This window comes from Leguminivora glycinivorella, chromosome 2, assembly GCF_023078275.1.
Source record: "Leguminivora glycinivorella isolate SPB_JAAS2020 chromosome 2, LegGlyc_1.1, whole genome shotgun sequence".
Lineage (NCBI taxonomy): Eukaryota > Metazoa > Arthropoda > Insecta > Lepidoptera > Tortricidae > Leguminivora > Leguminivora glycinivorella.
In genome coordinates, this window is record NC_062972.1 from 29,561,633 (window position 1) to 29,577,800 (window position 16,168).

The window sequence follows — 16,168 nt, forward strand, 5'->3', positions numbered from 1 at the left end:
ACCTTGAATGTGATCGAGAGCGTCTGCGACGATTGAATGAGCCAGGCCCTTGACCTTGAATTTTAAGGAGACTTTCTACTTGCCGTGTCAATTCCTCTACGCGCTGTTCCAAAGCAGTACCTGGCGCGATCGCAGAGGTGCTGGCAACCCTGTAGGACGGCTGCGCTACGTCGACGACCTTGTCTGCCAGGCCCGCCAACGTGTCAAGGTCCAAGGTAGGCTGAAATGCAACAACGGTCTGTACATTAGGTGGTAATCTACTGGTCCAAATAGTCCGAATAAATTCCTGTGGTATGTTCGGTCCAGCTAAATCTGTAAGGTGCCTCAGAAACTCGGTGGGCTTCCTGTCCCCAATCTCCTCATGCTGGAGTAGCTGTAGGGTTTTCTTCTCCCGCGAGACAGAAATCCGTTGAATGAGCTCGCTCTTTAATTTAGCATACTTGCCAGTAGCTGGGGGACTGCGAAGAATGTCCTTGACCTTGACCGCGTACTCAGGATCGAGCTGCCCGCACACAAAATGGTATTTAGTCTCGTCCACAGTGATGCCGGATAGACAGAATTGACTTTCCAATTGCGCGAACCAAATCTCTGGCTCGTTTGGATAAAACGGTGGAACACGCATACCCACCCGGAACACATCACTTGGACCACCACCCAAATGTACCGTACCTGCATCGTCATCGTTGCCAACCGTCGCTCGAATACCTGAACCGCCTGCACCACTGCCTGTATTTTGCTCAGTTTCCGATCCGTTAGCCATGTCCGAAAGGTTGATCTTGCCGATGGCGAATCTGTCCACTTCCTTTGTCTCGGGTCACCAATTTGTAGAAACCGGGTAGGTCACTACACGTAGCTTTTGTTGCGAAGCAGGGACGATGTCGTTGAAGCGATAAATAAGCAAAGCAACGTTAACTTCAAATTATATTAAAATTTAAATAAAAATAAAACTAAACGTTACAATTTGGATTTTTGCGTAAGCGGCAGCTATATAAACCAAGCGCGCGGGTGCATATGAACGCGGTCCGAGAGCAAGTGGCGGGGCCCGTCGATCCGGCCCCCGTGGCGACGGCGGGTGATGCGCGCGGCGCGCGGGGCGTGTGACGTATGCGCCGCTGCTTTGTGACTGCGCGCCCAGCCGGCGGTCTAAGTGTCATGAGCGGAGCGGAGCGGGTAGCGAGTTACCGCTACAGGGCCATCGTTTTTTTTTTAATGACATGTTACAAATGAGAGTTGAATCCATAAGTGATCCAAAACAAATTAAAAACCTGTCATTAAAAATACCATAATAATTAATAGTACATAGGTACTTACATAACTAATAGCACACGTTATTAATAACTGTGTTTATAGAGAATATAATTGAAGTTCAAATGGATTTTACACACGTGTATTGATGTAGTCGCACGTGAGTTGCTTGGGAACGGAACGGCAATTCCTTTACGTCAATCACTTTTAGTGGAGTAAAAGTAAGGTACCCTGGACATAATTCAATAACTCGACCTTTTTGATATTTTATTGGGTATTATTATTAAGCATCAAATAGTAATTATGTACATAGATAAAAAAAAATACGATCGTATTCATATCTTATAAAAATCATGAGATAAAGTACATTATCCCACTTTTCGCTAACAGCAAAATAGTTAACCGAAAACATTGTTAGATTAACTTTGTGGTGCACTCAGATGCGATCAGTTATTAGCGATATTACACAGAAAATAAATCTGATTGTGTACTTTTTTTTACCGTTTTCATTTAATGTGAATATCTAGGTAGGTAAAAATGGTGACCATGATATATATATCAATTTGCATTGTATTAAGTATATATAGACATTTAACACCGATCTTAAACATATATTTTAACGCTTAAATAAACATGAATTTCTCAGTAGGTATAAATTGTAACTGAGATTTTTTTGCTTAAGACCAGGTTTTTGTGTACTATAATCATGATTTTATCAAAATTAATACTGTGAAGGTCGCGCTTACGAAACTGTAAATGTCAGTAATTTAAAAGGGTGCAAAGTTGTCGTAGAGCGGCTGTCGCGGGGCGGGGGAGCGCGCGGGGCGCGGGCCTGGGAGAGCGCGCCGCGCACCGGCCGCGTCACCGCGGCGGATCGGTTAATAGGTTAGGGACGTAAGGTACCGGCCACACCAGAGCGTCGCGTGTCTCGGGGCGCGCAACGGACGTCCGCGCCACGCCACCTGAGTGTAATTCAAAAATCGTCTCCTCAGTACATTTTGTATAGGAAGGACGTAAGACGCGCCCCAGGCGGCGTGGCGGCGGCGTGGCGCGCGCCGCGCCGCCTGGGGCGCGTCTTACGTCTAAAATAAATACAACGGACGTGGCGTGGCGCGGGCGTGGCGAGGACGAGGCGCGGACGGGGCGCGGACGCAATCTAAATTACACACAAGAGGTGAAAACACGGCTCGATGCGTCATTATACAGGCTGATTTCGTTGCGGAAACGTCTTCCTCGTCCGATGATGAAGATGCGTTTGCCTTGCTGCAAATTCTCAATATGCAGAGGCACAGGAGATATTGGGTTCACCCTATGCGAAAATTATCCGAACATTACAGATATTTCGAAACCATGGAAAAGTTGCATGTATATCCGGATCGTTTTCGTACAGTTTATAAAATGTCAAATAAAAATGCAAATAATAAACCTTTGAATTCAGATTTCTTATCCCTCATGCCTGTTTGCCCCACCCAACCGTACCCAGGCTGGCCCCGACTCCAAAAATAATTGATTTGTTTATAATTTGGATGTTTAGATTATTGCAATACGATAAGAAATCTGAATTCAAAGGTTTATTATTTTTTGCGTTTTAGTTTCTCCGTGTTTTGTAACGCGCTTATTTTTGAAGGCGGTTTTATATTAAAGAAAAATTTATTTATTTATTGATTTTAGTGGTTCCTATTGATATTATATACGTACAGTAGTGAAAGAATTATCCTTTAACTCCTAACCATTGAGGAGTTGACCTTCCATCATCAGCTCAGCGACATTAAAATTTTTATCATCAATCGTAAATATTGGTGTACCTATTAAAAATACACTAAAAACATTACATGTGCCTATAACAATTGAAGAGTTCCCTCGATTTCTCCAAGATCCCATCATCAGACCCCGACTTGGTGCCAATAGGACCATCTCGGGGTTATTCATTCATTTATTTATTGATAAAATAATATATTTTACATGTCAGTGTTATTACTTAACTTAATTATAATTAAGTTTAAAATAGGCACTTATTATTATTATTAGTGTTTTACATAAATAAGTAGGTAGATACATTATAATATTCTAGTTTTAGGTCATCGACCCGTACCCGATCGATATACCCGTTCGATTAAAAAAAATAATTTGAAAATCGGTCCACGATTCTCGGAGATATCGAGTAACATACATACAAAAAAAACCGGCCAAGAGCGTGTCGGTCCACGCTCAGTGTAGGGTTCCGTAGTTTTCCGTATTTTTCTCAAAACAATTTTCCTAGAAAGTCTTTATAAAGTTCTACTTTTTTGATCTTTTTTCATATTTTTTTAAACATAAGGTTCAAAATATAGAGGGGGGGGACGCACTTTTTTTTCCTTTAGGAGCGATTATTTCCGAAAATATTAATATGATCAAAAACCGGCCAACAGCGTGTCGGGCCACGCTCAGCTAACTACTACTGAACCTATCAAGTTCAAAACAATTTTCCTAGAAAGTCTTTATAAAGTTCTACTTTTGTGATTTTTTTCATATTTTTTAAACATATGGTTCAAAAGTTAGAGGGGGGGGGGGACGTACTTTTTTTCTTTAGGAGCGATTATTTCCGAAAATATTAATATTATCAAAAAACGATCTTAGTAAACCCTTATTCATTTTTAAATACCTATCCAACAATATATCACATGTTGGGGTTTGAATGAAAAAAAATATCAGCCCCCACTTTACATGTAGGGGGGGTACCCTAATAAAACATTTTTTTCCATTTTTTATTTTTGCACTTTGTTGGCGTGATTGATATACATATTGGTACCAAATTTCAGCTTTCTAGTGCTAACGGTTACTGAGATTATCCGCGGACGGACGGACGGACGGATGGACGGACGGACGGACAGACAGACATGGCGAAATTATAAGGGTTCCTAGTTGACTACGGAACCCTAAAAACGATCTTAGTAAAAGTAAACCCTTATTCATTTTTAAATACCTATCCAACAATATATCATACGTTGGGGTTGGAATGAAAAAAAAAAAATCAGCCCCCACTTTACATGTAGGGGGGTACCCTAATAAAACATTTTTTTCCATTTTTTATTTTTGCACTTTGTTGGCGTGATTGATACATTGGTACCAAATTTCAGCTTTCTAGTGCTTACGGTTACTGAGATTATCCGCGGACGGACGGACAGACAGACAGACAGGGGGAAACTATAAGGATTTCTAGTTGACTACGGAACCCTAAAAAACATTCAGTCGAATTGAGAACCTCCTACTTTTTTTGAAGTCGGTTAAAAAAACAACCTTTATTGCCGGCCGGCAAACGGCTAACCGATTGAAACAGAAACATAAATGAAAAGAGAGGACCCGGGTATGTCCTTAGACTACGTCCAAAAAGAGAGGTAGGGCTTAGCGTAATGCCATCACGCTCGAATCAGGAGCAGCCCAACTGGGGGAATACCTCCACCTTACAGAATACCACAGCCATAATAGCACTGCTGCCTACCCTGTAGGTATGTAGTGTTGTGTTCCTGTTGGTGAGTAAGGTTCCCAGTGCTCCACCCCCACCCCCCCTAATCATGATGATTGCGCAGTTCAAGAGGCTACCCCAGGAGGGTACCAGCAGTGCTGGAGAATCCCTCACTGGGCTTCCACGCTCAGGTCGCATTATGCCTGAGAGTGGACGCCGAGGCTGCCCCACATCGTACTCTGGGGGGGGGCAAAACCGCGCTCACTCATCTGCCATCTACCCGAGGTAAGAGCAGTACTGCTTCGGCACCCCCTACCATGTTGTCCGTGGACTTCTGCAACATTAGGGGCTTACATTCCAACCTTAATGCTGTCCATCAGCACCTCGAGACAGCAAAGCCGGCCTTGCTCTTTCTGACCGAGACGCAGATATCGTCTCCAGCCGACACATCCTACCTGTCCTATCCTGGATACGGACTGGAACACACTTTCGTGCCTAGAGCTGGGGTGTGTGTGTACGTTAGAGACGATATCAGCTCTCGCTGCCTCAGGAATCTTGAAGGTAACCTCTCCACCCTATGGCTACGTATAGACTGCGATGACCATCCCCGCGTCTATTCGTGCCTATACAGGTCCCACAGCGGTGATGCCGAAACTGACCGACTCATTGAGCACACTCAAACGGCTGCAGACTCTGTGCAGCAGCAGATCCCATCCGCTGAGATCATTGTGCTCGGTGATTTTAATGCCCACAATGCCGAATGGCTCGGCTCTAATAAGACCGATCATGCGGGCAGATCTGTTTTTGACTTTGCTCTGGCATACGGCCTAACACAACTGGTTACTACGCCTACGCGAATCCCAGATGTGGAAGGACAGGAACCTTCCTGTTGGACCTTCTGCTGACTTCTCATCCGACAGATTACGGTGTATCCGTTGAAGCCCCGCTGGGGTCATCGGATCACTGCTTGATTCGGAGCACGGTTCCGCTCGCGTGCACGCCGCGTCGGCGAGTTGCATGTACACGCCGTGTGTGGCACTATAGGTCAGCAGACTGGGATGGGATGCGGTCCTTCTTTGCGTCCTACCCCTGGAGGCAAGTTTGCTTCTCGCCGGATGATCCCGATGTCGTCGCTGATTCTGTTGCTGACGTGGTGCTGCAGGGAATGGAGCTTTTCATTCCATCTTCTGTAGTCCCTGTTGGTGGTAAATCGCAACCCTGGTTCAGTCGTCTCTGTAAAGAGGCCTCGCGTTGGAAAAACGAGTGCTACCGAGCCTGGGTTAATGCGGCGGCAGTACGGGATGAAAATACCAGCGCACTAAAAAAGGAGTTTAACTTCGCCTCCAGGTCCTTCAAAAGAGTTATCGCCAGAGCAAAGTCGCTGCACATCGGTAGAATTGGCGAGAAATTGGAGCACCTCCCTTCGGGCACTCGTGCGTTCTGGTCTCTCGCCAAAGCTATCCAGGGGAATTTCTGCACGCCATCTTTTCCACCCCTGCACATGGGAAGTGATTCATGGGCCCACGACGCAAAAGATAAAGCCGACCTTCTGGGCAAACTCTTTGCGTCCAACTCTACTTTGGATGACGGGGAAACGCGCCGCCGACTATACCGCGGTGCGAGAGCTATATGCCGGATGTCCGGTTCAACCAAAGCTCAGTGCGTAAAGCACTTCGTTCCCTCGACACTCATAAGTCGAGTGGGCCCGATGGAATCCCTGCCATTGTGCTAAAAACTTGTGCTCCTGAGTTGGCTCCGGTCTTAACGCGTCTCTTTCGGCTCTCTTACTCTTCCGGCGTAGTCCCGGCTTCTTGGAAGTCAGCTTTGGTGCACCCGATCCCTAAAAAAGGCGACCGCTCAAATCCGTCCAACTATAGGCCAATAGCTATAACTTTCCTCTTCTCGAAGATAATGGAATCCATCATCAACTGCCAGCTCTTACGGTACCTAGAGGATCACCAGCTGCTTAGTGACCAACAATATGGTTTCCGTAGAGGCCGCTCGGCTGGTGATCTTCTAGTTAACCTGACACATCGTTGGGCACAGGCAATCGAGATGAAGGGTGAGGCATTGGCCGTTAGTTTGGACATCGCGAAAGCGTTTGATCGCGTTTGGCATAAAGCACTTCTTTCGAAGTTACCATCCTACGGGCTTCCCGAGAGATTATGTGTTTGGGTGGGTAGCTTCCTGGCAGACAGAAGCATAAAGGTCTTAGTTGACGGTAAATGCTCTGACTCCATGCCTGTGAATGCTGGTGTTCCCCAAGGCTGTGTGCTATCACCTACGCTATTCCTCTTGCATATCAATGACATGCTGCAAACCAGCGGCATTCATTGTTATGCGGATGATAGTACGGTTGATGCTACTTACACCGGCCGCACCAATATCTCTCGGGAAAACGTCATCGAGAGCCGGAACAAACTTGTGTCTGAAATTGAGACTTCCTTGAAAGAAGTCTCTGAATGGGGTCGACTTAACTTAGTCCGATTTAACCCTACCAAGACACAGGTTTGCGCGTTTACCGCAAAAAAGTTAGAGTTTGTCGCATCACCCTTTTTGAGAGCACTCCCCTCACTGCCACAGCCAGTATAGGAATTCTAGGCGTTGACATTTCGAGTGTGGTCCAGTTTCGCGGTCATTTAGAAGGTAAGGCCAAACTGGCCTCAAAAAAGCTGGGTGTGCTCAATAGATCGAGACAGTATTTCACTCCAGCCCACCGCCTTCAGCTCTATAAGGCGCAGGTTCGCCCACACATGGAGTACTGTTCTCATCTATGGGCAGGGGCACCTCAGTACCAGCTTCTCCCTCTGGACCGCATCCAACGACGAGCGACTCGAATTGTCAACTGCCAGCATATCTCCGATCGGCTTGACCCCTTGGCGCTGCGTAGAGATGTGGCCTCGCTCTGCATTTTCTATCGCATGTATAACGGGGAGTGCTCCGAGGAATTGTTCGGATTAATCCCTACCGCTTCTTTCCGCCATCGCCCTACGCGACAACATTTCCATCGTCATCATCTAGATGGCTGGCAGTCCTCAACTGTGCGTTTCTCCAGAAACTTCCTGCCCCGCACAGCTAAACTGTGGAATGAATTGTCGCCTGCGGTATTTCCGGACCGATACGACCTTCAAATCTTCAAGAAAAGAGCGTACACCCATCTTCAAGGCCGGCAACGCACCTCCAACACCTCTGGTGTTTCGGGTGTCCATGGGCGGCGGTGATCGCTTACCATCAGGCGACCTGTCTGCTCGTTTGCCTCCTATCCCATAAAAAAAAAAAAAGAGAGGGCGAACGGCGACACCTGCGTGTCGGCGATTTCAAAGGTAAGCGCACGTGCACCCGATCTCGCTACCTACGTCCAGGTGCGGGCGCGGCTTTCGACCTTCGCGCCGTGCAATAGAATTTAATGTCGGCTGCTCGTGTGCGGTCTGTTTGTTTTATAGAGTGGCGGCATTTTCAACATCAAAGGGTGAGCCTATTTTGTGCAAAATTCTGTTATATCAATAACTTCTCACGTCACTAGATTATCGACTTTGAATGTCGAGTATATTTATAGTATCATCACTTTATTTCAGTGTACGAATTTCGTATGTGTTAAAAATCATTGTTCTAGCTTCATAAACCAGGGAGGAAATAATGGAGAGCGTTTATATGTCTTGTTTTGCCTTAATTCAAAATCATCACATATTTTTGTTGCTGATAAAATAATACATCCTATATATCAAGGCCTTGTAGTTCGGCGAAAGAATCGTGATCGCGGAGTGCGCCGGCACTGATTATAATTATTTTGTCCAGTTATTATAATAACCTATACAAAAAGTACCGATAGAATAGGTATTCTAATCTATATCTGCATAGAACTATTTAAAACAAACCACAAAAGTTCATAGTTGATCGTTATTGGTACAGTCAGCAACTCAGCTGTGAATACAGATAAAGTGCCAAATATATGTATACACACACCTTAATGTACCAAGTACCAACACTTGTACAGGAAATAAAATACTCTATACATATTTTTGGCACTTTGTCTTGCCAGCTGTGTTGTTGACTGTACACGATCTAAAAAGGAGCCGAACGGTTATTATAATTACGCGGTGACTTGCGTAGTCGGCGGCCGCGCGATACATAGTGCTGTCTCTGTTCAGGCCCCGTAGCCGAATGGCATTTCTCCGACGCCAAACGAAAGCGATACGCCGCTGGCTCTGTCGCGCCAATACGCAAGCGCGATAGAGATAGATATCTACTAGCGCTTCGTTTCGTGAGCGATTGTGCCATTCGGCTAGCCACCCAGCCGAATGCCATTTCTCCGACGCGAAACGAAAACGAAACGCAGTCTGGCTCTGTTGCGCCAACACGCAAGAGCGATAGAGATAGATATCTACGTTTCGTTTCGTGAGCGTTTGTGCCATTCGGCTACGCACCCTGTTCTCACTACCACGAATTTGAAGAACAATATTGCTGTCTCTCTCAATCTTTAGGCGTCATTCATATATTACGTCATACTAAATGTGACAATCCATGTTAAAGGATTAAAAAAACGTGACATTGGGGGGTCCAAATAGTAGTCCATAAACCACGTCTTTGACCAACGTGAGTGATATCTCTGTCACTCTTTACGTCTTTACTAACAGAAATTTAAATAACAATAGTGCTATCTCTGTCACTCTTTACTAACAGAAATTTAAATAACAAAAATGCTATCTCTGTCACTCTTTACTACCAGGAACTTAAATTATTATAGTGCTATCTCTATTCTCTGTCACTCTTTACTATCAGGAACTTAAATTGTTATAGTGCTATCTCTGTCACTCTTTACTACCAGGACCTTAAATTATTATAGTGCTATCTCTGTCACTCTTTACTGTGTGCGGGAAGTGCACATACCACGAGTTTGACTAACATGAGTGCTATCTCTATCACTCTTTACTACCAGGAACTTTAATTATGATAGTGCTATCTCTGTCACTCTTTACTACCAGGAACATAAATTTTATTATTACAGTGCTATCTCTGTCACTCTTTACTACCAGGAACTTAAATGATTATAGTGCTATCTCTGTCAGTCTTTACTGTGTGCGGGAAGTGCACATACCACGAGTTTGACTAACATGAGTGCTATCTCTGTCACTCTTTACTACCAGGAACTTAAATGATTATAGTGCTATCTCTGTCACTCTTTACTTCTAGGAACTTAAATATTTTTTTCGGTTTCGGTTTTGGTCTTGGTTTCGGTGTCGGTTTTGGTGTAGGTTTCGGTGTCGGTTTCGGTTTCGATTTCGGTTTTCGTTTCCATTCCCGTTTCGGTTTCCGTTTTCGTTTTCAGTTTTGTTTTTGTTTAAACTAACAGAACTAAAACTAAAACCAAAACCAAAACCAAACCAGAAACGGGAAACCGAACACGGGAAACCGGATATCGATTACCGTATATCGGATACTGGTTACCGGTTACTGTCTACCGTTTACCGGATACCGGTTACCGTCTACCGGTTACCGGTCACCGTTTACCGGATACCGGTTAACGGTCATTGGTTACTGGTTACCGGTTACCGGTCACCGAATACCGGAGACCTGTCACCGGTTACCGGTTACCGGTTACCGGATACCGGTTACCGGATACCTGATACCGGATACCGGATACCGGATACCGGTTACCGGATACCGGTCACCGGATACCGGATACCGGATACAGGATACAGGATACCGGATACCGGTTACCGGTTACCGGTTACCGGTTACCGGTTACCGGTTACCGGGTACCAGATACCAGATACCAGAAACCAGGTTTTGATTTCTGGTTTCTCATGTTACAACGTGTATAGATTAGTCGATACCAAGTCGGACACTTCCGATTAGGCGATTTCGGCTCGCATTGTTACGCAGCATTCGAGTGTTGAGTTTCTCACACATGAGGCCCCCTAATAAAATTTGTACCACTCATATTATTGATTTGACTCTCGCAACACGTCCTCATGCCCACACAAATACACACAAAATAAAATCATTCACAAACTTCAAATCATTCAAAAACTCAACAGTCACACGCGCTCCTCGCGGTCCTCTAAGAACTCCCTCGCGAGAGTCGACACTTCAAAATGAAGCGACATCGCATCGGCTCATCGTCCACAAATCCGAAAAGATCCACCGATAAATTTGTACCGGAAAGACCTCACCGCGACAATGTCACATTACCCAAATTACTTGAAAAATCCTCTGAAAGTGAAACAGTTCATTAGGTTTACCGTAAGAGTGAGTGAGACAGACACGCACTGTGCTTCAAATTTGCCTCGCCAAAATACGTTACACACGACTCGAAAGAATACAGTCTTAAGCGCCGCAAGCTTTCATACATATTACGTTGTTGTGATCCAAGCATCTCGTCAAGCTCGATAGGTACTATTATTGAGCTAACGACTTGACCAGTTTAACGTGACCTATCGGACTAATTGATTTGTATGACTTTTGTCACTTGTAATAAGGGAGCTCTCTTATACTGGACGGTGAAATATTTGTTATCGAAGCGTTTTGAAAACGCGGCGCCCTTGATATCGCCGAGCGAAACACGTGTTGACGACTCGCCGCCCGTTCCCGCTACTACTATACTAGCTATACCTACTCTGTGCACGACCTTATTCTGCAGGTAATAACGTTCATATTAAAGCGCAAGTAAGAAAAATATCAATTAAGTAATGAATCTTACATATTTGTTGTTTAATTGATTTCGTATAGTACTAATAATATATTAACGGCAAAATTTACCATCTTTCAATTTAGTTAGGTATTTTTCCTTTCCTAAAATTATCAATATTTAAGATTTTGAACAAGCGCCAAAAGTATTGGTATAAGTTTTAATAATTTATCAACACACGTAATATTATATTCATAATAAATTGCAGGATTACGGTTAACAATATTTTCTAGTGAAATACGCCTGAAAATGTGTAACTTACTAAACCTTCTTTATAAATGATAGTTCTGTATGAATTATTTATAAAAATTAGATGTTTTTATATGAAATGCAGGTGTCACAACATAATACAAGCACTTTTTCCGGATTACATTTAATACTTTAGTTATAAAATCAAAAAATATTCAAAGTTCGTTTTTATTTTTTTTTAAATTGAATCAGAACCCTAATTTGATTAATAATTTGTATTTTAACTATCACTAATGATACTTTATACGACAGAAAAAGAAAATTACGGTTATCGAATTATGTCCAGGTTAAGCTATTTTTCCTGGTCTATTTGTGAGTAATCGGAAGGGACAGATAATGGTGGATTATGTGTTATTTACTAAAAATAGTTATGTCGTGTTATGACGTGACATAACACAGAACACTGTAAATTTTTCATTATTTGTACAGTCACCGGCATAATTAAGTGATGGTATCTGTACCTTGCCGTGGCGGCTGGTGAAAATTTCTGCTAGGCAACACTGAGCAAAAATAAACCTACCTTAAAATTAGGTACTTTACTAGTAATTAATTTTAGGCAAGCCGGTGGGAATCGGCTTGTATGGACCAGCCGCTGCTGGTACCTTGTCATATTAACGTCTTGTTTGAAATGTCATGCGAAATTGTCAAACGATTAAAAGCGACAAGGTACATAAATCATCACTGCTCCATGCCGGTGACTGTACTATGTACTTATTGAAAAAAAAAAGTAAACAAAAAAAGTCGAATAAGGCCAGTCTTAGTACTTATTTGGTCGTGTAATTTTTTTTTTATACTACGTCGGTGGCAAACAAGCATACGGTTCGCCTGATGGAAAGCGGTCACCGTTGCCTATGGACGTCTGCAACTCAAGGAGTGTCGGAATATCATTCGCAACCTTATTTCGTCGTGTAATCACTTCTCACTTCCTGCATGTCTATTTCCAACCCACTATAATTTAGATCTTTTAAAATCAAGAGTGAATAGACATTTTTGGGTAAACATGCTTCATCCTAGACTGCATCGGCACTTTCCATCAGGTGAGATTGTGGTCAAATGGTTTACCTGTTCCTCATAAAAAAAAATATATATAATAATATTCATTTACCCCCGAGTGCTTAAGTAGCCGTTTGAGGGTAGATGCTGTTTACATTTATTTAAATACCTAAAGAAACAGACTATAGACAGACATCTCTATTTGTTGAGCGATTGCAGAATGGTAGTTACCAAGGATTATTTATATAGGATTTACAATCTTTATACTAAGAATCGTACCTCGTTTTTTTAGCGCCACCTATTTAATATTTTCATAACTACATTGATGATGCCCACAATTTTTTTTTAAATGTGTATTTGAAATAAAGAAATATGTCTTATAAAAAATAAAAATATGCAAAAATATTTGGGAAAAATATGATTTTAGCCACTTCCAGGCTGCGAAAGAGCGCCATCTAGTTTCAAGCCTAAAAAGCCCATACATTTCAAGGGTACGCTTTTTTGTATGGGCTTTGCTGTAGTCCCGTATTATATCGTTCTTGGTACTTCTGACGCTGACTGTACGCGTGGTATCTAATGTCTTGTCTTGATTTGATTCAAAGGAATTACGCCGTGGCTTGCGTGGGCGACGGTCGCGCGATGGTCGCGCGACGGCGATGCGACGCATACGAAATCAAACCTTATCGATATGGAAGTATGAGACGCGACGGCGGCGACGGTCGCGCGACCGTTGCCCACGCAAGACACGGCGTTACCGTTTTTACGGTGTTTTACATTTGCTTTGATTTTTCATTGCTCGCGTAAATATTTTCACAGTGTTCTGAATAAGGTTTAAGCATTTATTTATTACTAGCTTTTGCCCACGGCTTCGCTCACGTTAGAAAGAGACAAAAAGTAGCCTGTGTCACTCTCCATCCCTTCAACTATCTCCACTTAAGAGCGCTATGACAAAAAAAGGCGATATATTGTAAAATGCACAATATTTATCGACAAAATTGTACACTTTACTCATACTAAAAGACAGTGAAAGTACTTGTTTCAGTTAGAACATCTTATTAACTGTCGGTTAAATAAAAAACATATGAAAAAAAAAGCTTTTTCAATTAGTAATGATTGTTTTTCTGATGCTCGTTTAGGAAAAACCGCGTGAAGCACAGAATTCGGAGCTCTTATTATGTACAATTTGATAAGATCACTCTCATAAATGAGGTAAATTTAAGTTCCAAATATCTTGTACTTAAGGCCCATTAAACAATATTTATCATTTAATCCTTTGAAATTGAGAAATTGAAAGTAAAACGAACTCAATTTTGTCTTGAAAATACATCGAAACAAGTGATCATTTCTCCGAAAATCTACATGTTATCGAAGTTATTTTAGTATATAAATAATCTGCACAATGTGCTTAAACTGCTGTTATCCATTTGTCGTTATAATATTTTATCATGATTTTTTGCCAATTTTTTGAAAACTAGCCTTCCTGTCGCTATTTTACCGGCGACGGACGCCTGCGATTTCAGTGCCGCGCCGGAGCTCGAGGAGGTAAGACGTATGTCGCTTTGGTCTCCGAGTTTTCATCGCAAACGTCGAGAATATTTATTGTTGTGTGAGTCGGACGCCTTGTTTCTACACGGGCTATCCTCGCATTGTGTGTGTGTAAACAGCGACCAACGAATTTGATCCTAGATCCGTAAATATTTGCTTTTGTAATACTTTGTTATGTTTAAATGTTAAAGTATTACAACGTTGTGATGATAAAAATGTGAAAATTACAATACGGTCAAGATGATAAGACACATCAAGATGGTACTCGGGATCTGATGATGGAGCCAGAAGGTGGTCACCAGTACCAGTGAACCATGTAAGTAAACGACTTCGTGTTTAGGCTCGTTGGGTTCGTCTCAACAAGACCTTTGACAAGAGGTGGTACTCAGGGTCTGATGATGGAGCCAGATGGTGGTCACCAGTACCAATGAACCATATAACTAAACCCAGAGATGGGGAAATCGTAATCGATTCCGGATTACACGATTACTTGATTTTACTTTGTAATCTGATACTACTGGGTGTCAGATTACTTGTAATGTAATCAAGTGAAACGGTAAATTACCATTACATGTAAAGGAATCACTAATCATCTATACAATCGTTACTATTACCAATAATTCGGAATCATAGTCGATTCAAAATAACTGAAATTATTGACTTGATTACTTTCAGATTACGAATATATAGTACCTCAGATTGCTGACTGTCACTTTGACACAAAAGTCGTCATGGGTGTCGTAAAATAGGTTTTAGGAGGTGCTGATTCCAAAATTAATGACTAATGTTCAATCTGACATTGCTGACTGTCACTCTGACACAAAAGTCGTCATGGGTGTCGTAAAATAGGTTTTAGGGGGTGCTGATTCCAAAATTAATGACCAATTTGGAATCTGACATTGCTGACTGTCACTTTGACACAAAAGTCGTCATGGGTGTCGTAAAATAGGTTTTAGGGGGTGCTGATTCCAAAATTAATGACCAATGTGGAATCTGACATTGCTGACTGTCACTTTGACACAAAAGTCGTCATGGGTGTCGTAAAATAGGTTTTAGGAGGTGCTGATTCCAAAATTAATGACTAATGTTCAATCTGACATTGCTGACTGTCACTCTGACACAAAAGTCGTCATGGGTGTCGTAAAATAGGTTTTAGGGGGTGCTGATTCCAAAATTAATGACCAATTTGGAATCTGACATTGCTGACTGTCACTTTGACACAAAAGTCGTCATGGGTGTCGTAAAATAGGTTTTAGGGGGTGCTGATTCCAAAATTAATGACCAATGTGGAATCTGAAATTGCTGACTGTCACTTTGACACAAAAGTCGTCATGGGTGTCGTAAAATAGGTTTTAGGGGGTGCTGATTCCAAAACTAATGACCAATGTTCAATCTGACATTGCTGACTGTCACTCTGACACAAAAGTCGTCATGGGTGTCGTAAAATAGGTTTTAGGGGGTGCTGATTCCAAAATTAATGACCAATGTTCAATCTGACATTGCTGACTGTCACTCTGACACAAAAGTCGTCATGGGTGTCGTAAAATAGGTTTTAGGGGGTGCTGATTCCAAAATTAGTGACCAATTTGGAATCTGACATTGCTGACTGTCACTTTGACACAAAAGTCGTCATGGGTGTCGTCAAATAGGTATCCGGAGGTGTTTGAAAACTAATGACCAATTTGGAATCTGACACTGTTGACTGTCACTTTGACACAAAAGTGATCATGGGTGTCTTCAAATAGGTTTTCATGGGTACTGATCTCAATATTAATGATCAATTTGGAATCTGACATTGCTGACTGTCACTTTGACATAAAACTCGTTATGGGTGTCGTCAAATAGGTTTCCTTTCCAGGGGTACTGTGCAATGTCAGGTTCCAAATCGGTCATTACTTTTTAAATCATTTCATTAATTTTGGAATCAGTGCCCCCTAAAAACTATTTGACTACACCCATGATTCCTTTTGTGTCAAAATTACAATTAGCACTGTGAGATCCCAAAA

At 42.5% G+C, this 16,168-nt stretch overlaps 1 protein-coding gene across 1 annotated transcript in view; it reads left to right on the forward strand.

The window, feature by feature from the left end:
• The window catches only part of LOC125236235, a 122,845-nt gene that overhangs the window by 18,039 nt on the left and 88,638 nt on the right, over window positions 1-16,168 (forward strand). The gene's annotated exons all lie outside the window — the stretch shown is intronic.